Here is a 24,301-nt window from a genome sequence, read left to right on the forward strand (position 1 = left end):
ACCAAGGGGTGGGGCTGAGTGTGCTGATTACTGCTTGGATGTTTTTGTTTCTAGGCACTATTAGGGAACAGATGGGATATCCTATCCTAAATTATATCCTAATGTATACATTCATATGCACATCTCTTTTTTTGAGATTTGATGTCTGATTTTTTTTAAAAGATTTTATTTATTTATTTGTCAGAGAGAGAGAGAGAGTGGCAGGCAGAAGGAGAGGGAGAAGCAGACTCCATGCTGAGCAGGGAGCCTGATGTAGGACTTGATCCCAGGGCCCTGGGATCATGACTTGAGCTGAAGTCAGATGCTTAATCATCTGAGCCACTGAGGTGCCCCTTGATGTCTGATCTTATTTGTTACTCTTAGAAAATCTCATTTTTGATAGGACTTAGAGGTAGAAGCTCTCAAGAGGAAAGCCTCTGTCTCTTGGCAATCTGTTCCTGGTGTTTTTCTTTGGCCTCTTTCATTCTCTTGGCCAAAAGTTTTGCATATTCTGCAGCCTCTTTCTTTTTTTCTTAGTATGCTGTATCTTCAGAGCCACACATCAATGTTTGTGTTGCAGGACACATGGAGTAACAAGACAGTGAATCTTGGGTGCTTTGATTCTAGGTTTCTTACCTTCTTTGTTTAGGGGCTTTCTCAACATACTGGTGAACATCCTCTTTCGAGAGATTGAAAAGTTTGCAGATTCTGCCAGCTCTTTGAGGCCTCAGGCAATGAGGCATGGTAATGTCAGTGAGTCCAGGAGTATCTCTTTTTTCTAGTGACTAAGTTGAGAACACCCAGATTGACATCCACAGCGCAACACTGAACAGATTTGTACTTTCTCCAGTCCTCCTTGGTCTTTAACAGGAATGCCCCTTACTGAAATAGCCAGTGGGTACGGCCATGGGTCAAGACACCCTGCTTCATGAACAAGGCTTGTTTGTCATTCCCAACACAGATTTGGACCACATAACCCTTCTATTCTTTACCCAGAGCCTTAGCAGCCACTTCTGTGACTATATACTTTTCATAAAAGGTATGAAGTTTGCGTTCATCATCCACCTCAATGAGATTCTGGCAGCCAGTAGCTGGGAAAGAGATGTTCAGCTTCATCCTGAAGCAGCCAGCCACCCATACATCTGTTTTTATATCTTGATTACATTGATTGAGACCAGTGCATTCACAGGTAACTCCAATTGCAGTACATCACCACAGAGTTCCTTCCATATTTCTACTTTTCTATATTTAAAATTCTGTTCTGTGATGGGAGGAAACCTGACTCCCAGTAACCACAATATATTACTTATTTGCTTAGCCACAGCATTGCTTATTTGCATGGAGTATCAGGTTTGCTAACACACAGCTTATCTGGGGAGTACGGGAGCCTTCTCTTTGTGTTTAGCTGAGGAGATACAGGCCAAATACAGAGTTCACATCATCTTAGATAGCTGACTATCATTGTGATGGATTGGTCTTCCTACCCAAGAAAAAGGGGTATCTTTCTGTTTGTTTAAATCTACTTTGTGTATTTCAGGCATATTTGAAAGATGGTCATATAGGTTTTGTCATACAGTTTCTGTTAAACTTCTAAGTATTTTATCTTTGTTGACCCAGGAACTAGGGGTTTTCCCTACTATTATGTCCTTTTTTTATTGTTTGAGTTTACCTTGGATATTTATTTTTCTATATTAATTGTTCATGTTGCCACTTCACTGGGATCTTTTTTTGTTTTGCTTTGTTTTGTTTTGTTTTCATTAGTTCTCATTGTCCTATTCAATTCCATTTCACTGGTGAGAAGTGATGTCAGGCGGCCCTTCCCGTGCTTATTAATTATGCTGAGAAGTCTTTTCAACACGAAGTTTTTGTGGAATGAGGAACTTATAAACTAGTGATGCGAGAAGCTGCAAAGTAGACCTGGGCTCTCTCCCCAGCTGGCATCTCAGGATTCTGCCCTTTTCAGGGAGAAACATTTAGACAAAGAGGAATGGCTGCTTCAGCCCTGACCGAGCATCAAGGTAATACATGTAAAGCACCCAGAACAGTGAGTGTTGTTACGATCATCATTACCAGGGAGCATTTGGAGGAGTGGATGTTGGAGGCATTGCAACAGACTCTCTCACGCCTTTAAGAACCAGTAATGCTCATATAAAGGTGTGGCTGGACACACTGCTCTGTTTTGATGTTTTACGGAGGGAATGGATAAGTTTAGGCTTCTTTTTTGTTGTTGGCTGGTTGGTTGGTTTTGTTCCCTTCTTTTGTCCTCAGCTCTGCATCCACAGGCCTCTGCTCTTCGAGAGAGGGGCTCCGCGAAGGGGAGGATGACCGCTGGACTTCTGGAAGGCACGTCACTGGTGAGTTAGGGTTTTGTTTTTTCTTTCCTGCAGTGAGACCATTGCCAGTATGTGTGACCCACAGTCCAACTGACTTGACCTCAGGCTTTGTCGATAGGACTGAAACACAGCTGCGCACCATGGCGGAGTTAGCAAAGATGCTGGGGAATGAGAAGAATAAAGTCACTAGTGAAGTGGAGAGCCTCATGAACAGTGCAGATTTTTAAGCGCCCCAAACTTTAATTCCATGTCCAAGGGCAAATTTAAAAAGAAGTGAGATTTTTCTCTTTTTCCTTACTAGTTGGAGAACAGCTTCCATTTCACACATACAGGTTTAGGGAAGTCCGTTTCCCAGTATTCCAGAAACTTGTGAAATACACTTACAGAAGGAGAAATCCATACTCCTGCAACAGTTTTAACATTTTGGTGGAAAATATAGTATATTTATTTCTATCCAAAGAGCTGGTTTTCACTATCCAGACGTACGTACATACACTTGTCCAAAAAAGGTCTGGATCCTGTACTACAGGCCACAACACCCATACCACGCATGCTTTCTTTCAACCAAGACTTTGCCCATCTCCCCAAGGCCTTGGGGGTAAAAAAGTGTTTGCCATTTCAGTGATCAGGAACATTCCAAGATGTGGCCATCGACTTCTCCCAAGAAGAATGGGGATTCCTGAACCCTGCTCAGAGGAAACTGTCCACAGCTGTGATGTCGGAAAATTATCAGAACCTGGCCCGGCTAGGTAAGTGCATCGAGCCCTGAGTTCAGCATCTGTTCTCTGGTGTGTCTTCCTCCTTCTGGTGGAATTCTCTGGGCCTTTGCTTTATTATTTTTGTTCCATGTCCCATAAAGAGCAGTTAGAAGTGGGCAACTCTCTCATTCTCATCCTTCAGAAAACCTTTAAACTTTGCTTGGCCATATTCATAAGGGCTTTTCTTCCTGATTGCTCTGGTCACGGGGCTCAATTCTTGGGTGATAATGGCATGGCCACTTGCTGTCTCTTTTTCTTTGCTCAGGCATTTCTGTCTCTAAGCCTGATGTAGCTTTCCTGCTGGAGCAAGGGAGACAGCTCTGGGGGATGAGAAGCGGGGAGGCAAGACCTCCATGAGCAGATGCGTCAGGAACCAAGCAGAGGGGAGGTGACACGTACACAAGACCAGCTGCTCTGACAGCAGCTTTGGGGTGTTTGGACACCGCCCTTCAGAGGGCCCTTGAGTTCAGCTCCATAGTGGGTCTGGCTTTCATCCTCCTTGATCCCCCTGTGCTCCTCTATCTTCTAAAATAATTCCTTCCAGCCTCCAGATGAAGTGTGTTTCCCCTCCCTCCCTCAATTTATGATCAACTTCCTACCTTTACTTTCCAGGTGGTTTTTCACCAGCTCACCTTCCTTCTTTCTTTCATTCATTCCTACAGCTGTTCTTTCAAAAACATTCCTCAATGCTTCTGTTTTCATTATCCAAAAAATACTCATGCTGTCCTCTGAGTAATTGAGATTGATTGATTGATTGATTGATTGATTCGACAGAGACACAGCGAGAGAGGGAACACAAGCAGGGGGAGTAGGAGAGGGAGAAGCAGGCTTCCCGCGGAGCAGGGAGCCCAATGCGGGGCTTGATCCCAGGACCCTGGGACCATGACCTGAGCCGAAGGCAGACGCTTAACGACTGAGCCACCCAGGCGCCCCTACTCTGAGTAACTGAATAAATGTATCTATCCAAGAGCTATTCCATGAACAAACATATTTGATCTTTAATTCTGGCCACAAGTGGGGGTTTTATTAGAGAGGATAGCCCAATCAAGGAATTTACTGTTTAATAAAGGGAATTACGAGATGTTCTTAAACACCTTGGCAAAGTAGGAGCCAAGGTTACAGAATGTTAAACAGGGTGATGACTCTATAGGCTTTGGAGGGGCCAAGGGTTTGCTCATCAGTGGTAGATGGTCTGGAGGTCTGGCCACTTAACATGTGCTGCTTGCCTGTACCCTCTAGACCTGTTCTCGCCCAATCCTGGATGCACCTCTAACACCTCATGAGAGATTGCTGCTGGTCTCCCCATCTGAGAGCTGGTGGTGTGGACACTACCCAGTTCATCTTGGCAGCCTTGGCCACATACACATAAGCATTTGATGTCTGCCTCAGTCTGTTTGAGCTGCTATAGTAGAAATGCCACAGATTAGGTGGCTTAAACTGCAAGCATTTACTTCTCTCTCTTTTTTCAAAGATTTATTTATTTGAGAGAGAGTGCGTGCAGTTGCGCAGTGGGGAGGGGCAGTGGGAGAGGGAGAGAGAATCTTTTTTTTTTTTTTAAGATTTTGTTTATTTATTTGACAGAGAGAGGGAGAGAGCACAAGCAGGGGGAGCGGCACAGGGAGAGGGAGAAGCAGGCTTCCCGCTGAGCAGGGAGCCTGATGTGGGGCTCGATCCCAGGACCCTGGGGTCATGACCTGAGCTGAAGGCAGACATTTAACGAATGAGCCACTCAGGCGCCCTGGGAGGGAGAGAATCTTAAGTAGACTCTCTACTAAGCCGGAGCCCAATGCGGGGCTCGATTTCATGACCTGAGATCACGACCTGAGCCAAAACCAAGATTCTGATGCTTAACTGACTGTGCCACCCAGGCGCCTCAACAAGCATTTACTTCTCATGTTTCTGGAGGCTGGGAAGTGCAAGGCACTGGTAGATTCATTGTCTGGTGAGGACCCACCTCCTAGTTCAGACATCCATCTTCTGACTGTGTCCTCACGTGAAGGAAAAAGAGGGGATTCTCTGGGGTCTCTTACAAGGGCACTAATCTCATTTATGAGGGATCCGCCCTGATGACCTGATCACCTCCAAAAGGCCCACCTCCAAATACTGTCCCCCATTGAGAGGATTTCAACGTAAGAATTTGTGAGGGAGGGGCGCCTGGGTGGCTGAGTCAGTTAAGTGTCTGCCTTTGCCTCAGGTCATGATCCCAGGATCCTGGGATCTATGCCTGAGTCAGGCTCCCTGCTCAGCGGGGAGTCTGCTTTTCCCTGTCCATCTGCACGGGAACCCTAAAATCTTCCCTGTGCGCCAGATCCCTGAGTCTTCATCGTGTTTGTCTACCACCTTCTGGAGCACATGTGTCTTAGCAGGTCATCTGGACTACTTGCCTCTTTGTGTTGTTCAGTTCTCATGAACATGATGTCATCAACATAGTGGACCAATGCAGTGTTCTACAGAATGATCAGATAGTCCAGAGTCTTCAGATTATGCTGTGATAGAGAGCAGGAGAATTGACTTCATTGCCGGGCCAAGACCCTTGGATCAGTCTTCTTGGGCTGCCATAATAAAGCTCCCTAGACTAGGCGGTATAAGTACTGAGATCAAGGTGTCAGCAGGGTTGGATTCTCCTGAGGCCTCTCTTGGTTTGTAGATGGCCATCGCCTTCTTGTGTCTTCCCATGGTCTTCCCTCTATGTGTGTCAGTGTTGTAATCTCTTCTTAAAAGAATACCAGTCATACTGGATTAGGGCCCATCCTACTGACTTGATTTTATCTCTTTTAAAGGTCCTATCTCAGGTGCCTGGATGGCTCAGTTGGTTAAGCATATGCCTTTGGCTCAGGTCATGATCCCAGGGTCCCTGGATCAAGTCCTGCATCGAGCTCCTTGCTCAGCGGGGAGTCTGCTTCTCCCTCTCCCTCTGCCCCTCCCCCTGCTCCTGCTCTCTCTCTCTCACTCTCTCAATTAAATAAATAAAAAACCTTAAAAAAAAGTCCTATCTCCAAATATCTGCCCATCTCTGAAATTTTCTATCACTCATTATCCATACCAATTCGATGTGTACTTTCTTGTGGCATCAGTGTTTCATTGTTGAAATGATTGGATTGGGTGAGTGATGGCTAGTTAAAACATGCAGTAATAAAAATCTTCTAAACTTATAAAAATAAGATGGGTTTATTTTATTAAGTATTCAGTGACATGCTCTGAAGGGAAAAAATTCATTATCTCCTTACACGTGTTTTCTTTTTTCTTTTTTTTTTCATTTTAATATTTTATTTCATGTTCATGAGTTTTATTATTTTTATTAAGGAGGATTTCCTAAATATATAATCTCCTGGTCCCTCTTAGTCTGGATCTGCCCCTTACAGAATTTATAGTATTCAAGCAGGCTTCCAAGCCTTCACTCATGCTGTTTCTTTTAATTTTTTTATTGTTATGTTAATCACCATACATTACATCATTAGTTTGTGATGTAGTGTTCCATGAAACATTGTTTGTGCATAACACCCAGTGCTCGACGCAGAATGTGCCCTCTTTAATACCCATCACCAGGCTAACCCATCCCCCAACCCCCCTCCCCTCTAGAACCCTCAGTTTGTTTTTCAGAGTCTATCGTCTCTCCTGGTTCGTCTCCCCCTCCGATTTACCCCCCTTCATTCTTCCCCTCCTGTTATCTTCTTCTTTTTTTTTTTTTAACATATATTGCATTATTTGTTTCAGAAGTACCGATCTGTGATTCAACAGTCTTGCACAATTCACAGCGCTCACCATAGCACATACCCTCCCCAATGTCTATCACCCAGCCACCCCCTCCCTCCCACCCCCCACCACTCCAGCAACCCTCAGTTTGTTTCCTGAGATTAAGGATTCCTCATATCAGTGAGGTCATATGATACATGTCTGTCTCTGATTGACTTATTTCACTCAGCATAACACCCTGCAGTTCCATCCACGTCATTGCAAATGGCAAGATCTCATTCCTTTTGATGGCGGCATAATATTCCATTGTGTATATGTACCACATCTTCTTTATCCATTCATCTGTCGATGGATATCTTGGCTCTTTCCACAGTTTGGCTATAGTGGACTCCTTGCACGTGTTTTCATTCTCACCACTCTAGAGGACCAATGGTAATAATATAGTAGGTGTACATTCACACTTTCATCCATGCTAATACACAACACACACACATAGGGAGCATCTTATTATTTTTTGCTCTTACAGAATAGATATCTTTCTATAGTTGTTACTCTGCAATTTGGTCTTTTCAGTCAGCTTTATCTCTTCCAGTCCATAGAGCTGAAACTCAAGTATTTTTAATAGTTTCGTAAATGAGCCAGACTGTTGGACATAATGTCATCAACTCAAATAGACACTTTTGATGGCTGTTTCCAGCTTTTTTGCCAAATAGTATGACAATGCTCTTGTACGTATATATCTTTATACGTACTATATAGACTAGAGTCTTTAAGTCGAGAATGTCAGCAGTAGTAGCATGTATGCCTTTTCATGTTAATATATTTATATATTTCATTTTCAGAGAGTGAGGCAATATGGGAGAGCAAGGAATTATCTCTAAGGAAGAGTATAAAAGAGGAAACATTCCAACATGAAGTAGTGATGAAAAGAGCAAGCAACATATGTAAAGAATATGCAAAAACTTCCTGCAGCAATAACGCACCTTTTCATCCATCAGAAGATTCTTACGGAGGAGTGTGCTGCCGGCGCCATGAGTGTGGGAAATCCTTTAGCCGTCGATCAACTCTTGTTCAACGTCAGAGAATCCGCACAGGAGCGAGACCCTATAAATGTAAGGAATGTTGTAAAACTTTCAATCGGAGGGCACATCTTAACCGGCATGAGAGAATCCACACAGGAGCGAGACCGTATGAATGTAAGGAATGTAGGAAAACCTTCAGCCAGATGACTCATCTCAGCATCACAGTACATACACTCGAGAAAAGTCCCATGAGTGCAGCGAATGTGGAAAGGCCTTTAACTGCTCCTCCGCTCTGATGGGTCACCAGAGAATTCCTAGTGGGGAAGAACCCTACAAATACAAGGACTGTGGCCGGGCCTTCACTCAAAGTGCGCAGCTCATTAGACATCAGGAAATTCACTCCAGAGAAAAACCCTACGGATGTAGTCAGTGTAAGAAGGCCTTCATACGTCTGTCTCCCCTGATTGAGCATCAGACAGTTCACACTGGAGAAAACCGTATCAGTGTACGGACTGCAAAAAGACCTTTTGCCGTATCATGCAACTTACCCTCCACAGGAGAATTCACCCTGCGGAGAAACCCTATGAATGTAAGGAACGTGGAAGAGCCTTTACCTGTCCATCCCATTTCGTCATTCAGAGGAGGAGTCATAGAGGGGAAAGACCTGACGAATGTCACATGTGCGGGAAAACTAGTAGCCACTCTTCACTTGTCACGCACGGTAGGACACATAGTGGAGTGAAGCCCTCTGATTGCCCTGAATGTGGGCCGTCCTTTAGATGCAGATCACAGCTTACTCGACATCAGCGAATTCATATCAAGGAATATTAACGAAAGCTAACTGGACTTGGAAATGTGAATATTCTAGTTATTTAACAATCAGTCAAGATCTTGGTAACAAGTAGCATAAATGATGCTGATTCTCTTAAAAAGCAGTTTATTCAGTGTCTCAAGTTCTCATTGTACGGATGGAATAGCAATGAACCCACTTCTGAAAATGGAGAGGAACAAAGGAAATCTGATTGAAGAGCAGAAAGTGAAACCACTACCCCATGGCCTGGGCAGCTCTGGCCTCCTGCTCCCCCACAAAGGCCTGCACCGTGCCATCAGGAAAGAGCAGTAGTTCTCTACAAATGCTTGTGTCCTAACTCCCAAAGAGTAGGCAAGGAGATCATTTCTTGGCTTTTGCTTCTATCCTAACAAGAAAGACACTGTATTACCTTCAGATGAAGTGGGGAGGTCCCCTCAAATGGGAGGACATTAGACATCACCCAGCATGAAAGAACAAGCAGCTACTACTTGAGGCTTTGCATCCTAAAAATGGCTTCCAAATATGGTTCCAAATGTACGTTTGGATTACCTGACCATGGTGTCACCTGAATTTTCTCCCGCACTTCCTACAATTGCTGAATTTTAAAGATCTTGTCACTGTTTTTATTGCCCATGAACAAGAAAAGAGAGAGGCGGAGACTGACACAGGAGCATCCCCAGGGCTAGCTGTAGGAGGTGTCACAGATAGATGTTAGGGATAAATATTCCTAAACTGAACACACATGGGTTTTTTTTTTCCTTGAATTTCTCTTAACTGCATATATAAAAACATTTGTAAATTACATGTGCCAGTTTAGAGAAGAGTAAATACTCATGAACTCACCAACCAAGCTAACAAGAATATTGCCAGTACCTCAGAATCCACTGAGTGTCCTTGGAAAGCCATTTCTTGTTTATCCTCAGTACCTCAGGTAGCTAATTTACAAAGGTAGGTTACAGTTCTCTGTCTTTTCATTATTGTTTTATTACATGTTGATGTAATCCTAAATGAAATTTCTGGTTTTGAACTTGAAAGGGGATCACACTCTGCATTCTTCTATGACTTGCATCTTTAACGGATTGTGCGATTTACATGGGCATCAGGTGAGGTTGCCCTTTTCCACAGCATAGCCACCCCCTGTACAAATGCACCAGCAGTTGTCCCCATCCCTCTGTTGCTGGACACCTGGGGCGGTGGTTTCTCAGTTTCTCCTGTTCCAAAAAAATCCACTGATAATCTTTTCCATATCTTCTGGGCCCATTTACAAGACTGTCTCCAGAGTGGAGTTTTAAAAGTGGACTTCTGGATTATGCACACATTCATTAAGAATTTTTCCAGGTCCTGGGGCGCCTGGGTGGCTCAGTCGGTTAAATGTCTGTTCGGCTCAGGTCATGATCCTGGAGTCCTGGGATCGAGCCCCACGTCCGGCTCCCTGCTCGGCGGAGAGCCTGCTTCTCCCTCTCCCTCTGCCTGCCACTCTGCCTACTTGTGCTCTCTCTCTGTCTGTCGAATGAATAAATAAAATCTTTCAAAAAGAAATTTTCCAGGTCCTTGTGCTACTATATGCTGTGTTCATAGCAATATTTCTGCAGTGGAAAGAGTACTCAGAGATGGGTACGTTCTAAATCCGTGTGGCCTCAGGTGACTATAAGTGAGACCTAGGTGAAACCCAACACATTTTTTGGTCTTGTGCTAGCTTTCCTCCTCAGATCTTTCTCAGACGTTGCCTCAGGTGCCATGAAAATAGACAAGCGAGTTACTACATAACACCCTCAGCCTCATGATTTCAGTATCATGACACCCCCTTACTTTTTCTTAATGACAGGACTCTGAAATATACCAAGTCGGGGGGCACCTGGGTGGAGCAGTCGGTTGATCTGACTCTTGGTTTCGGCTCAGGTTTGATATCAGGGTCGTGAGATGGAGTCCTGCATCAGGCTCTGAGTTCAGTGTGGAGTCTGCTTGGGTTTCTCTCTCCTCCCTCTGCCCCTCTCCATGCTCTCTCTCTCTCAAATAAAATCTTTTTTTATTTATTTTTTTAAGATTTTATTTATTTGACAGAGAGTGAGAGGGAACACAAGCAGGGGGAGTGGGAGAGGGAGAAGCAGGCTCCCCGCCGAGCAGGGAGCCCGACGTGGGACTCGATCCCAGGACCCTGGGACCATGACCCGAGCCGAAGGCAGATGCCCAATGACAGCCACCCAGGTGCCCCAAATAAAATCTTTTTTAAAAAACCAAAAATGCAAATATCGAGTGGTAGTCTAAATTTTGTACAAAGGACAGAGAATTAGATTTTACAGAGTTCAAATTGAATGTACAATTCTACAGGATAGTGTGCAAAGTGGTACAAGAAAATGAACACTTTAGAGTTAACATCAAGAAGGGAATGAGCTCAATATTGAATGGTTTTGTGATCCTGAAGGGTTCTCAGAGAAATGCTACATAGTGTTTTCAAAGACAAGTTGAGTAAATACATTCAAGTCAGAGGGGGAAAGGCCTACAAACTCACTGGGCTTGTGAAAGTCAAGACCTGAGTTTTACTCTCCCAGTAAAAATTAGGTGTTATGTTCAAACCTGTCAAGCAGCGGGCTCTGCTTCCCATCCTACATTATTTTTCTCTCTAACCCTTACTTTACTCATTAAACCATTTAATATTTGTGTATCTACCAGTGCCAGAATGTAATCTCCATGAGGACAAGAAAGGTGCTTTAGGTGTTGTAGGTCAGTAATAGATATTTATCAAGTAGATGAATAAACGAATGGAAGGCCTTGATTCATTGACTTGGTCTCCAGGTTTTATGCAGATCTGTTGAAAGAATCTCCTATTGCTGTAAGCCTTAGGACTGTAATTGCTGTCAACCAAATTCAGACAGTGGTCCTGTCTGCACTAATAATTCAGATTACTTATGCTTGGTAGCTTGTGTCATGTTTAGAGCATTCAGTGAAAAAGACTGAGATCATTGTTACCGGAATAAGTACATCTGTCAAGATTCAGAGGGCCTAGAGAGCTTTAAGCCACAATGTGTATCTGGTCCTCATGGAGGAGCCCCACCTCTCTTAGTCCATCTTTGTTTGCCTGGCTAGTATCCAGAATATAGTTATATAGTTATAACACTGCCCAGACTTTGAATTGCGGAAGGATAATAGGGAAGATATGAGTGACACTCAAGACTCATTAAAAGCATTCACTAGGGTTTCTCATCCTAAGCAAGCAAGGAAATGTTTGTGGACATAGACTTGGAGGTGCTCATCCAAAGACAGGAGATCAAACTTTTGGCTTATCAAAATATATTGACATGGATTAAAAGAGAGGTCATTACAGTTTCTGGAGTGACTGGTGTAGACATACACTAGGTAATATATGGGATATTGAATGATGTGACAAATCCACCTCCATCTACTATCCTGACAGGAGTTGAAAGGGTTCAATGGATTACAGTGCTGGAGCGGACGATCCAGTAAGATTTCTGTGGGCCTTTGCATGAGCCAACACTAGTGGAATCTTTAAAAGCATTTTCGTGGAGAAAGGCACTGTTCTTGAGGGATCTCTGATCCCAGGAACTCCTTGGGGAGGGTAAGTTCACTGCACGGGTTTGATGCATGTTGGCAATTGATTTCACCCATGTAACAAATATAATCCCATCACTCTCGTACCTCCACCTTCAGGGAAGACCACTTTGTTGTTTTTTTCTTCTACATGGAATCAAGCACCTTGAGTTTTTTGGTTCGTTTGTCTGGCTTCCCTCACTCAACATTTTGAGAGGCATTGATGTTGTGCCTTTCAGTGTTTATTCTTCGCTGAGTCGTATTCTGTCAAAATAGTATAATTTGTTTATCCATCTCCTATTGGTAGACATTTGAATTGTTTCTGGATGTTTTAATTATAAAGTTCTTGTGAATATTTTATTTTTAAGATTTTATTTATTGATTTGAGAAAGAGGGAGCATGAGAAGGGGGAGGGGCAGAGGGAGAGGGAGAAGCCCACTCCCCGCTGAGCAAGGAGCCCGATGCGGAGCTCGATCCCAGGACCCCTGAGATCATGACCTGAGCTGAAGGCAGATGCTTAACAGACTGAGCCACCCAGGCGCCCCTCTTGTGAACATTTTAAAAAAGACTTTATTTATTAGAGAGAGAGCGCACCAGTATATGGCGTTTTATAAATAGAATTGAAATTGGGACATGGAAGCTCCTTTCTCTTTTCCAGGGCAAAAACAGTAGAGATTTCCCATTTCTCACACTTGGTCATGAGGCTGAATCTCACATATTTAAGAACTCTTCAGTATGAATGAATGCACTACCTTAAATTGTAAAAAATTTTTATATACACAGCAAAAAGGGCAGAAATCATAAGTGTACAGCTTGATGAATTTTCACAAGGCAATCTACCCATGTAGGCAGCCCTCTGAATAAAAACCAGAACATTGGGCGCCTGGGTGGCTCAGTTGGTTAAGCGACTGCCTTCGGCTCAGGTCATGATCCTGGAGTCCCAGGATCGAGTCCCACATCGGGCTCCCTGCTCAGCGGGGGGTCTGCTTCTCCCTCTGACCCTCTTCCCTCTCATGCTCTCTGTCTCTCATTCTCTCTCTCAAATAAATAAATAAAATCTTAAAAAAAAAAAACCCAGAACATTACCAGCACCCTTTAAATGTCCCTGGTGCCCCTTCCAGACACCATCACCTCCCCAAGTGTCACCGCTATCCCCCTGGTTCTCAATCATTATAAAATGCCATATACTGGTGAGAACTTTGAAAGGACAAGTACGTAGCAGAAGAAAACCAAGGGTATCTGTAATCTCATGACTCAAAGAGCTACTTTTCACAGTTTTATTTAAAACTTAGATACATTTTTACCCCCTCATCTCTTTCACATAGTATGTGTGAGCATGAGTTTGCAAAACTGGTAATCTGTGTATATATACTCATTTAAACCAGATTTTTAAAAATAGTAATAAAAGGTGATTTTAAAAATAACATTTTGAAAAACGTGAAAATATATATTTCTGCAACCATGGAGCACCTTGATGTACCTTGAGTTGACACAGCCGAAGAAAGTGTTTTGTGTGTTGGAATTCGTTAAGCTTTCACGATGGAGGCAGATGAGGTGAAATAGCATCCCTTCTGTGGTTTTCAGAATCACGTTGTCTTGATTATTTATTGCTACTTACCAGACTACCCCAGCCATAGGAGCCAGAGCAGGAACCCCCCCTTTTTTTTTTATAAATTTCTCATGATTCTGTGTGTGAAGCATTCATATTGTACCTGGATGGATGGGTATCTCACCTTTGGTCTATGTGATTCCTGCCAGGACCAAACATCCAAGATGGTTTCTTTATTCACATGTCTGACACCAAGCTGGAGTGGCTGAGATCATAATTATGGGGCCTCTGTTTCCACCATTCACTGCTGCTTTGGTCCTCTCCATGAAGTCCCAGAGCCTCTACCCCTCACTGGCCTCATGTTGTCTGGACAGAATAGCTGGATTCCTCACAGGGTAGATCAGAGCTCCCAAGAGTGCAGAACAGAACTTGCCAGGCCTTTAATTTCTCTAAATAGTATTTTGTAGTTTCCATTTAATAGATCTTGCTTAACCTTTATCACATTATTCCCTACATATTTCATATTTTTAAATTCTATTTGTCTTTTTTTTCACTCAGAAAACAGGGCAACAGCCTTTATATATATTTCTACTACACACGAGGCTCATTTTTAAAAAATTTAAATTCAATTAGCCAACATAAAATACATCATTGTTTCAGATGCAGAGTTCAATAATACATCAGTTGCCTGTAACACCCAGTGCTCATCACATCACGTACCCTCCTTAATGCCCATCACTCAGTTACCCCATCTCCCCACCCACCTCCCCTCCAGCAACCCTGAGTTTGTTTCCTATTGCTAAGGGTCTCTCATGGTTTGTCTCTCTCTCTGATGACTTCCCATTCAGATTTCTCTCCCTTCTTCTATGATCTTCTGCACTGTTTCTTATATTCCACATATTCGTGAAACCATATGATAATTATCTTTCTCTGATTAACTTATTTCACTCAGCATAATTACCCTTCAGTTCTATCCACATCGATGTAAATGGTAAGTATTCATCCTTTCTGATGATGGCATGAGAAATTCCATTGTATATATGGACCACATCTTCTTTATCCATTCATCTGTTGAAGGGCATCTCGGCTCTTTCCACAGTTTGGCTATTGTGGACATTGCCGCTATGAACATTGGGGTGCAGGTGTCCCTTCGGATCATTACATTTGTATCTTTGGGGTAAATACCTAGTAGTGCAATTGCTGGGTCATATTTTTAGCCAGAGGAATGTTGAAAAAAACCAAAGCTGGTGGCATCACAATGCTGGAATTCACACTATATTACAAATCTGTAGTCATTAAGACAGTATGGTACTGGCACAAAAACAGACACATAGATCAATAATTCTATTTGTCTTTTTTAAATTTCAATTTCTGATTGTTCATTGCTATTATAGATATACCATGGATGTTTGTATATTCCATCTGTATTTTGCAGTTTTACTAAACTCAGTTGGTCTAGTTTGTTTTGGTTTTGGTATATTGGCTGGGTTGTTCAACCTAAGATGATCCTGTCTTCTTCAAATAAAGGCAATTTTACTTTTCCTTTCCCATCTGGGTGCCTTATTTATTTTTCCTAGCCTTATTGTACTGGCTGAAACCTCTGGTACAAGAGTAAGTAGAAGTGAGGGCAGACATCCTTGCTTTATTCCTGACTTTAGGGAAAAAGCATCCAGTTTTTTTTATCATTATGTATCAAATTAGCTTGTTTTGAAAATGGTTTTTATCAAGTTGAGTAATTTCTTAGTTTGCTCAAAGTCTTTATCTGGATTGGATGTTACATTCCGTGAAAAGCTTTTCTGCATCTCTTGAAATGATCATACGGTTTGTAATTTTTTGAGTTTTTTTTTTTAAGGTGGTAAATTATATAGCTTGATTTTCAAATATTAAAACAGTCTTGCATTACTTGGAGAAAATCTTACTTGGTTGTGCTGTATGTGTATGTCCTTAATGTTACTGAATTGTAGACCTAAAAATGGCTAAAATGGCAAATTTTGTGTATATTTTACCACAATTTAAAAAAAGCCCAACCCCTCCCACCCAAAAAAGAAGAAAAATCACAGCTGCATTGGCTACCTCAGCAAACCAAACAGAATCACTTTCCTCAAGGGAAAATCTGCAGACCCAGCTGTTAGGGGGAAGGGAGTACATGTTCCTTATGTTCCTTAACGTTATGGGAGAGCCAGGTAAGCAATGAGTGCACACCTTACACCAGGTAGCCTGGTTTTGAACATTCCCTTAGGAATAGTGTCACCCTTTCCTTTCCTTTTTTTTTTTAAAGGATTTTATTTATGTATTTGAGAGAGAGAGAATGAACAGGGGGAGGGGCAGAGGGAGAAGCAGACGCCCCACTGAGCAGGGAGCCCCACTCGGGCTGAGCCCGACTCATGACCTGAGCAAGGCAGACGCTTAACCGACAGAGCCACCCAGGCGCCCTGTGATTTTTTAAATTATGTAAAATTACTAATAAGATCATTTGCCCTTTCTTCTCTTTCCTGTATGGGTAGTAAGTAGGCCACTGCTCCTCCAGATTCTTAGTGTTTCCTAAGGTCTGGTCGGTAGAGTATTGTCTAAGGCAAGACCGATGGCTTTCCTCTTCGTCTCTTCCACCACCTGACCTCACTGCATCCGTGTGGGTAGCTGCCGCCATTGACAGATACCATCCGCCTTCACTAGGCTGAAACTTCAATGAATTGCACCCAGGCACTTCAGGGGGAACCTCTGTAATTCAAAATCCCCACTGAGCTAGCGGCTCTTTAGAGAAAAGAATAAAACTTCCCTGAAAGGGTGGCTGCCACTCCTTCGTGTAAAACTGAGAAGACGCTAGGGTGAGGTTGGCTACGCCCCTAAATAGACTATTTTCATTCGGTCAGCAAAGCCTGTTGCACCCCTTGCTTGCTAATCGTTCAGTCTAAATTGACTTGGAATGGGCATGTCAGGGAGAGAACCCCCAGGCCTGCTTGCAGGAAACCTGAGCTTCTAGATGGAGCTGTTGTACGTGGTGCCTGTGTCCGACAGGTGGCGCTGTTGTACTGCAAAACAGCCGCTGAGCACTCTTAGCTAATGCGTTCATTTTTTTCCCTTTCATTCCGGGGTTTCATTTTATTTTCTTTAGATCACCCTGGAGGGGACAAAAATCATCTCTTCATGGGATGATCTCAGCATGGGACAAGCTCTTTTGGTCCTTTGTGGGTATATAGAAAATACACATAGAACACGTCGATTTTTATTACTTTATTTTTGTTTCAAATTTTTTAAATTCCAGTTAACATATAGTGTAATATTGGTTTCAGAAGTAGAAGTTAGTGATTCATCACTTACATATAACACCCAGCGCTCATCACAACAGCACAACCAGCCCTCCTTAATACCCATCACCCATTTAGCCCATCCCCCACCCACCTCCCCTCCAGCAACCCTGTTTGTTCTCTATAGGTGAGTCTGTTTTACAGTTTGCCTCTCTCTCTCTCTATTTTCCCCAGTGTTCATCTGTTTTGTTTCTCAAATTCCACATGAGTGAAATCATATGCAGTCAAATGCTCTTCCACTGAGCTATACCCCCATGAGTGAAATCATATGGTATTTATCTTTCTCTGACTTATTTCACTTCGCATAATACACTCTAGCTCCATCCACATCTTTGCAAATGGCAAGATTTTTCTTTTTTTCTTTTTAAGATTTTATTTATTTATTTGACAGAGAGATAGAAAGAGCACAAGTAGGCAGAGAGGCAGGCAAGAGGGAGAGGGAGAAGCAGGCTCTCCGCTGAGCAGGGAGCCTGATGCGGGGCTTGATCCCAGGACCCCAGGATCATGACCTGAGCCGAAGGCAGATGCTTAACCAACTGAGCCACCCAGGCGCCCCAAGATTTCTTTCTTTTTGATGGCTGAGTTAATATTCCATTGTGTGGTGTGTGTATATGTATATATGTATGTATAGGATGAGGGAACAGAAGGCAAGCTGAGGACAAAGCAGAAGCTGACACCTCCCCACCCCCAAGGGATATATGTGACATTCCTCAGGCACTCCTGGCTGCCCTAAAGGAAAAACAAACAGTCAACTTATAGAGATCACAATCCTGCTAGACCTGAGTCTCCTTCAGTTTACAAATGTCTTAGCAATCTACAAGAACAAAGTATTTCTACCAATAACCTAGCTTCCAGAAGGAAATGTAGATACAATTAAATGTCCTTATAATCTGCAGCCCATTGACAGATACTTGAAGCTGGGAGAGTGTGATGATCCTCCAGGATGTTCCCAACTATCTTCATTGTAATGCTTTGCTAGAGGGAAAAACAACCTTGACAGTGGCGAGGCCTGTGAGTCTTAACAATGAAAATCCTTTTGAAAACCTCCCTTTTTACTCACTAACCCCCAACCCTGTAGTATATAATCAGCCACCCCTCGCAACCCTGGTGCAACAGCTCTTTCTGCCCAGGAGTCCTGTCCCCGTACGTTAATAAACCACCATTTTGCACCAAAGACGTCTCAAGAATTCTTTCTTGGTCGTCGGCTCCGGACTTCACCCCCACTGAACCTCACTTATATTCCAAAACCACATCATATACACCACATCTTCTTTATCCATTCTTCAGTTGATGGACATTTGGGCTCTTTCCATAACCTGGCTATTGTTGATAGTGCTGCTATAAACATCAGGGTGCATGTCCCCCTTAGAATTAGTTGTTTGTTTGTTTGTTTTTTTGTAGCCTTTGGATAAATACCTAGTAGTGCAATTGCTGGGCTGTCGGGCAGTTCTATTTTTAACTTTGTGAGGACCCACCATACTGTTTTCCAGAGTGGCTGCACCAGTTTGCATTCCCACCAATAGTGTAAGAGGGTTCCTCTTTCTCCACATCTTCACCAACATCTGTTGTTTCCTGTGTTGCAACACATCAATTTTTAAAATTCATCCATTCAACATCTATTTATTGAGTACCCACTTTGTCCCAGGAAGTGTTCTGAAGAGAAGTAAAACAAACATGGAGCATACACTTTAGCAAGAGAGTTAGACAATAAACAGATAAACGAGTAAATATATAACCTAACAAGTATAATGGCAACCACAAAGCATGATGATAGGACATTACACCAGATAGTGCTATTTTCTCATTATATACTAAAGCAAGATCACTTTAATTTTCATTCCCAATTGCAAACATTGCTTACATCCTATCAGCTGAATTTGGGCACTTTATTTTTCCTACAGAAATGCAGACCCACGGAGTTTAACCCATGCATGCTGGGGTTTGCAGTAGCTGCCAGGAGATTAGCTGTTCTTTGATGGGAGCTTGAAAAAGGGCAAGGAGTAAGGGTAAGAGAGGGTAATCTGGATGGTAGAAGAAAGGAGGAGGCATTTTTTTTTTTCTCCATTTCCAACTCCCAGCACTGCCTCCTGCCATGGGGCCACATAGGAGGGCTTTTGAATCCAACCCAACTGTAGGAGTTTGAGTCCCTCCTCTGCCTAAGATTTCCCAGGACACTCAACTTTTTGAATCTGCAATTTTATACTTTCATCAAATTGAGAAAATTTTGGTCATTATTTCTTCAATTTCTTTCTCCTTTGGTAACTCTCTGGTGTTTTCAGGTAATTGTTTTTCATATTTGTGCAGAGTTTATATTTTTATCTGTAGAATTGGCCCAGATAGTTCTAGTGAAAGATGCCAGAAGCTCTGGAGGGTAGACCAAGATGTTGGGGTAGGAGAATATAATGAATTCCAACCCAAATGCTTTCTGTAGTTTTCCAATAACAAATAACAGTATACAGTCCTCTGTGGTTCATATATCCTCACAAATCTGGGCACCTCTGACCCCAGAAATGAATGACACTTACCAGGCCTCCACACTGCACCAACAGGAGGACCAGTTGGCCAAGACCTGAGATAGAAGTATACTAAGAATTTGCTCAGTATTCAGGATTTTGAGCCCAACAACAGCATTTGGTTCAAATTACTTGTGGCAATCAATAATTTTGACATTGCAATTATTTAGAAATGGACTAAAGAATGCTTTTTGATACAGAAAGATGTTCACCATGTAATGGAGAAAAATGTTATGGAGAGTATATACCATATACTCCCATTTTTCTAAATTATTTATTTAGGTATAGAAAACGAGGGTGTGAAAGGGAAAAAATGTTTTTATTTTTTTTATTTTATTTTTTTTAAAGATTTTATTTATTTATTTATTTATTTATTTATTTATTTATTTATTTGAGAGAGAGAATGAGAGAGAGAGAGAGAGCATGAGAGGGGGGAAGGTCAGAGGGAGAAGCAGACTCCCCGCTGAGCAGGGAGCCCGACGCGGGACTCGATCCCGGGACTCCGGGATCATGACCCGAGCCGAAGGCAGTCGCTGAACCAACTGAGCCACCCAGGCGCCCAGGGAAAAAATGTTTTTAAAGATTTTGTTTATTTATTTGAGAGAGAAAGAGAGAGAGCAAAAGCAGGGGGAGGGGCAGAGGCCAAGGGAGGAGCAGGCTCCCCACTGAGCAGGGAGCCCAAAGTGGGGCTCCATCCCAGGACCCTGGGATCATGACCTGAGCTGAAGGCAGATGCTTAACTGACTGAGCCAGCCAGGCGCCCCAGGAAAATATGTTTTAAGCAACATGTTACAAATGTTAATAGTGTCAGCGGCAGTTCTGAGTTGTGGGATTATGGATGGTATCTTATCTCCATTTTCATTCTTTTATTCATTTCCCCAGAGCAAACCTTCTAACTTCCTCTATTCTCTATTCCTCTGCCCTGCTGTTTCTCCATAGCCTTTCCCACCGTTTGATAAGCTGTTTATTTTACTCATTCATTTGTGTTCTCCATCCACTTAAAAGTCAGATCTGAAGAGGCTAGGGAATTTTGTCCGTGTTTTCTCCTGCTGTATCCCCCTGCATGACTTTTCTTTCCAGTGCAGGCCTGATTCTTTTTCTTAGTCCCCCAGAGCGGGGACCGTTGTCGGGGTGGCGGCGGCAGGACGGGTTCAAGCCCAGCAGTGTGGCGGCAGAGACATCGTCTCATTCACTGCCTCTTAACAGTAAGGATAATGATGGCGCTCCCGTTGGGCAGGAGAGACATTTACTAATTTGCTGTCGTCACTTTGGGGATAGGACACTTTCGGGGTTCCCGACCGCTGTTCTTCCTGTCGCAAAACTTAGCACAGGAAGAAAACCACGCTCCCACGGACAGGCCCGAGGGCCGCGCTCGGAGCCACTCCACGCTCACACGGACACAGCGTCGCCTCGAGAAGCCGCCCGTGAGCGCGCCCAGGGAGCCGGCCGCAGCGCCCTCCTCTCGCACCTGCCGCCAGGTAACTAGGGACGCTTCCGGTCTCCAGGCAAGGGAGGCGGAGCGCGCTTTCTAAGCGCCTGCGCATACTCCCGCCCAGCTCCGCCACGCCCCTGACCCCTAGGCCACGCCCCCGAGTCCCGCGGTATTCAATCGCAGGCACGCACGCTCCGGCGCTCGGGGTCCTCCTCCCGTTTTCTACAGCCCAAGGACACGCCCCCACTAAGCCCCACCCCGCCCTCGTCCCTCGGGCTCCTCCCCCTCACACCGCCCGCCTCGGGAGATTCGTCTCCCGCACGTTTGGACCCCGGGCGTTGGCGCTTGCGGCCCTTCGGGTGAGAGGGGTGGTTTCCGGGCGGAGGCGGTGGGCTGTTCCCGCGGGTCGGCAGTCGGAGTCCGGGGGCCGGGCCGGGCAGGCGAAGCGGGCCGTCCTGACCCCGGCGGTGTAGTTCCAGCCCGGACGCCGCGGCGGAGCCTTCCCCGCGCCGACTACATTTCCCAGAAGTCAGCGCGGCGCGGTGCGAGATCCTGCGGTCCGAGGGGCGGGTGTGCGGGGCTGCTGCGGCCGCCGGCGGGGCTGGGGGGCGGCTGGGGCGGGGCGAGTGCGGGGAGGGGGCGTGTACCGCAGGCTGGACCCGAGAGGCCCGCGAGCGACAAGGGTCGGCTGGCGGCAGTGTGCGGAGAAGTGGTGCGCCTGTGCGTGGAAGGTGGGCGCTCGTGTGCTAGGCTCCAGGAGAGACTGAGTGGAGGGTGTGAGAGTGTGAGATACCAGACATGTGAAAGGTGTGTGAGAGAAAGTGTGAGCTGCCAGAGGTGGTGGGAGGTGCGTGTGTGTGAGAGACAGTGTGAGCTGCCAGAGGTGGTGGGAGGTGCGTGTGTGTGAGAGACAGTGTGAGCTGCCAGAGGTGGTGGGAGGTGCGTGTGTGTGAGAGACAGTGTGAGCTGCCAGAGATGTGGGAGGTGAGTGTGTGTGAGAGAAAGTGAGCTGCCAGAGGTGGTGGGAGGTGCGTGTGTGTGAGAGACAGTGTGAGCTGCCAGAGATGTGGGAGGTGAGTGTGTGTGAGAGACAGTGTGAGCTGCCAGAGATGTGGGAGGTGAGTGTGTGTGAGAGAAAGTGTGAGCTGCCAGAGGTGGTGGGAGGTGAGTGTGTGTGAGAGAAAGTGTGAGCTGCCAGAGGTGGTGGGAGGTGCGTGTGTGTGAGAGAAAGTGTGAGCTGCCAGAGATGTGGGAGGTGAGTGTGTGTGAGAGAAAGTGTGAGCTGCCAGAGGTGGTGGGAGGTGCGTGTGTGTGAGAGAAAGTGTGAGCTGCCAGAGGTGGTGGGAGGTGCGTGTGTGTGAGAGAAAGTGTGAGCTGCCAGAGGTGGTGGGAGGTGCGTGTGTGTGAGAGAAAGTGTGAGCTGCCAGAGGTGGTGGGAGGTGCGTGTGTGTGAGAGAAAGTGTGAGCTGCCAGAGGTGGTGGGAGGTGCGTGTGTGTGAGAGACAGTGTGAGCTGCCAGAGGTGGTGGGAGGTGCGTGTGTGTGAGAGAAAGTGTGAGCTGCCAGAGATGTGGGAGGTGAGTGTGTGTGAGAGACAGTGTGAGCTGCCAGAGATGTGGGAGGTGAGTGTGTGTGAGAGAAAGTGTGAGCTGCCAGAGGTGGTGGGAGGTGAGTGTGAGAGAAAGTGTGAGCTGCCAGAGGTGGTGGGAGGTGAGTGTGTGTGAAAGTGTGAGCTGCCAGAGGTGGTGGGAGGTGAGTGTGTGTGAGAGAAAGTGTGAGCTGCCAGAGGTGGTGGGAGGTGAGTGTGAGAGACAGTGTGAGCTGCCAGAGGTGGTGGGAGGTGAGTGTGTGTGAGAGAAAGTGTGAGCTGCCAGAGGTGGTGGGAGGTGAGTGTGAGAGAAAGTGTGAGCTGTCCGGAGCATGTTGGTGTGAGCTGTGACTGCAGTATGTGTGTCTGTCCTGTGAGGTATCTGAGTGTGAGAGAGGGCGCTGGGTATTTGGTGTGTGTGAGACGTGGGGAAAGGGGGCCCAACTACAATGTGAGAGACCAGGATGTGTTTGTGTAGTGGTAAAAAGAAAACCGCAGGCCCAATTTGGCACCATTTAGGTCAAGTCCTCAGATAGGCAGTTAATACCCATCCTTTTTTTTTTTTTTAATATTTTATTTATTTGACAGAGAGACACAGCGAGAGAGGGAACACAAGCAGGGGGAGTGGCAGAGGGAGAAGCAGGCTCCCCGCGGAGCAGGGAGCCGGATGCGGGGCTCGATCCCAGGACCCTGGGACCATGACCTGAGCCGAAGGCAGACACTTAACGACTGAGCCACCTGGGCGCCCCAATACCCGTCCTAATTGCAGTTTCAACCTACCCCAGAAATGGAGTTTTAACTGACCAGTCAAGAATTTTCTGGACGGCACCAAGGAGGTAACATGTCACATGGGCCTTCTCCATTCCCCCAAAGGAAGCTGAGGTAATCTGCATAAGACCCCTTACCTTCCCACTAAGGGAAAGTAACTTTGCCTGAAACAGTCCTTTCCTTTCTTTTGCTGATAACTTCTTGCCCCACCCTCCTAAAAATGTCTGATTCGTACAGCTCCTTGGAGTTCCTCTCCCCTTGCAGGATGGGAGGTAGCCCTGTGCTTGAATTGATGAACAGAACCAATTAGATCTTTAGATTTTCCTCGGTTGAATTTTGTTCTTGAACAGTATCTATGTGAGACAAAAATCCAGGTGTCTTTGAAAGTGTCCCTTGAGAATGTGTGTGTTTTTGTGTGTGAATGTGGAGTGTGAGAGACCATCGTGTTTGTGTGAGGGAGAGGAAAGCTAGTGACGTGGTTGTGTGTGAGACCAGCGGAAGCAGGACAGAGACCATGTGAACTGCACATTGTCCCCTGAAGGCTTGCAGATAGAGCCTCTTAGGTTGGGGAGTGTGCTTGCATGGGCAAGGCAGAGCTGAGGGCACAGTGAGCCATGTTATGTGTGAGAGAATAAGATTGCGGGGGTGTGTTTGTATACGGGCCTCCGAGACCATGGTGTATGTGACTGCATATGATGTGGCTTCCTTTGGGTGCTTGGGATTATGTCCTCTGTAGTCGGCTCAGTCAGTTCAGTGCCCCGAGTCGGGCACTGAACTGACTGAGCCACCCAGGCGCCCCCTTGTATTTTTTCTTTTTTTTTAAGATTTTATTTATTTATTTGACAGAGAGAGTCGGAAGTCGGTGAGATCTCGTGTCAGTGTTTGTGTGACCGGCTGTGTGCTTGTAGCTGGCCCAGCGTGACTGGTGTGTATGGGGAGACTACTTGGAAGATTGATAGCACTAGCTTCTTGATGTGTGTTGATTTGGGGTATTGTGTGCTGCTG

At 45.1% G+C, this 24,301-nt stretch overlaps 1 pseudogene across 1 annotated transcript; it reads left to right on the top strand.

The window, feature by feature from the left end:
* Positions 1–885: 885 nt before the first annotated feature.
* Positions 886–10,096, top strand: LOC114202159 (uncharacterized; annotated as a pseudogene). The gene is made up of 4 exons (XR_015769088.1): positions 886–1,168; positions 2,367–2,525; positions 2,936–3,061; positions 7,606–10,096. The product of XR_015769088.1 is annotated as an uncharacterized LOC114202159 (transcript).
* The last annotated feature ends 14,205 nt before the right edge of the window (positions 10,097–24,301 follow it).

The sequence above is a fragment of the Eumetopias jubatus genome, unplaced genomic scaffold, assembly GCF_037043125.1.
Source record: "Eumetopias jubatus isolate StellerSeaLion01/CBP00866 unplaced genomic scaffold, mEumJub1_p1.0 scaffold_10, whole genome shotgun sequence".
NCBI classification, from domain to species: domain Eukaryota; kingdom Metazoa; phylum Chordata; class Mammalia; order Carnivora; family Otariidae; genus Eumetopias; species Eumetopias jubatus.